Below are 2,092 nucleotides of genomic sequence, written 5' to 3'. Positions count from 1 at the left end.
CACAAATTATTAAAACCATTATCATGGTAGAAAATTTTCTTACCATGATACATCCAAGACAATATACCACAGGTCTTAAAATATCTTAAAAAAGCAATTAGAACCATGAGGGACAGTCAGGATCCTCATGGCATGATATTTAAATTAGGTCATGAATCAAGAGGGACAAACATAATCCTCTTGGTCAAATAAATACTTTTAATAAAAAGGATTAGAGTTTACATGCTTCACAAAGAAGATATGTCCTAAGTTGGCACAAGATACATTGTATGATCCAAAACAAGAGGCAACGTAAAAGATGGTGTTTCATACACCATAGTTACACCTCTGGTGCTTTCTCGGCCGGACTCGCTCCTGTAAAAATATTAACCACGGGGAATGAGACTTAAAAGTCCCAGTAACCAAAAATTAATATGTAATGATGCATGCGGATGTAACTAATCATGCGATTGCTAAGTGGACACACAAAACATTTAACCAAACAATATTTCCAAATAAACCGAACAAGTATTTAATTGCATGACTACACCTTATATCCTCCTTTCACCATGCTCGGATGCCAAATCACTCGGCCAAAGGTGAGTTGGACCAAGCGACACGCCACTCATTGGGTTCAATGAGGGCTTACCACGTGGTAATAATTAACCGAACAGAAATTCCCATTAACACCATACATTAAAATACCCTGATAAGTCATGCATCATTCAAATATCCAAACAGAAATATATCCGAACAATAATATCTCATCATGATAAACAAAAATAAATTTTTAACCCACTTGGCAATAATTTCAAACAAGTACATATATACAGTATTTATTTTCATTAATTCATATTTTTTTCAAACAATTAAACAACACATAACCATTCACAAACACACCCATCACAACACATTAATAATGGTTACCTTGTGTCTTGAATAGCAAGTTCCCCTTCACAACTCCTTTTTCACCACTATCTTTGTCAATATAATCTACATAATTATTTCACAATACTATATATTAATTTTACATTAAAATAAATAACTCTAATTTAAATAGTTAGAAAGTCTTAGATCTATAATCCATATTAACACTAATTTAAGATTTATGCCTCATTTAACTTCCCAAATTCTTTTCTAAAATTCTTGTACCCTAATAAACTATTTTTTTATCCTCAAATCACTTCTAGTATCACAATTTCATCCTTCTATATTCTAAAAATTCGTCCAAAAATAAATTAAATTTTAAAATTATCCTGAAACCTCAAATCACCTTTCTATAACCTCAAAAATACCTATTCATACTTAAATAAATATTTAATAATTATAAGTTTATCCCTACATCTCAGATTCCACATAAATTCAACCATATAGATCTAGATTTTAACTCAAAAATTCTTAAACATGAGTTTCAACCTCAAGAAAATATTCTATAATATTTATTATATCCCTAAGAGTTTTAACCTATATTTTTAATCCATCATATCATCAGATTAACTATCCTATAGAAAAAATCCTAATCAAAATATTTACTCTATCCTACAAAATAATCATATCACTAGAAAGCTAATATTATTTAGAAAATAACTATAAAATTAATTTTGTAATTAAATAAATTTTTAAATGCTAATCTAAATAGGAAAGTTAGAACATACCTGAAGAAAAAGAAAATAATCCCCCCTTGCGAGAAAACGCCGAGCAACGTGAGAGGAAGAGAGAAAAATAATATAAAAATGGGATTGTGAGTCTCAAAATTATATTAAAAAAAACTATAGGTCTGAATTTAATTATTCAAACCTTTGAGCCAAAAGTTGCAATTTCCTCTAAATTGCATCTTAGCCTCTCATGCTTCCTAATGCACACACCCCTCCTTTTTATACATGAAGGCACCTCTTCTCTTCCCTCATCTAACCAATGTGGGACTTAGAAACAACAACCTTCCACCCCCCCCTTTTTTTTGTTCCTTCTACCTTCTCTTTTTTTTAACATACACATAAAAAAAATTATTTATGTATTATATCTTAACTAAATATTGCTTATGTGGTTTTAAATTTAAATTTTTAAATTCATAATTAAATACCTAATCATAATATTATTTCTAAATAACCTCAAA

At 29.5% G+C, this 2,092-nt stretch overlaps 1 long non-coding RNA gene across 1 annotated transcript; it reads right to left on the bottom strand.

Moving 5' to 3' along the window:
• Window positions 1-220: 220 nt before the first annotated feature.
• Window positions 221-1,868, bottom strand: LOC129308285 (uncharacterized). Its single transcript, XR_008592578.1, has 3 exons — window positions 1,635-1,868; window positions 907-972; window positions 221-354 (listed from the first exon to the last, which is right to left on the bottom strand). It is a non-coding gene; the product is annotated as an uncharacterized LOC129308285 (long non-coding RNA).
• Between the last annotated feature and the right edge of the window lie 224 nt (window positions 1,869-2,092).

This window comes from Prosopis cineraria, unplaced genomic scaffold (assembly GCF_029017545.1).
Source record: "Prosopis cineraria cultivar Desert tree isolate PC_DT_omini unplaced genomic scaffold, ASM2901754v1 PC4, whole genome shotgun sequence".
NCBI lineage: Eukaryota > Viridiplantae > Streptophyta > Magnoliopsida > Fabales > Fabaceae > Prosopis > Prosopis cineraria.
The sequence above is the reverse complement of the archived record's forward strand: the minus strand, read 5'-3'. Positions and strand labels throughout refer to the sequence as shown.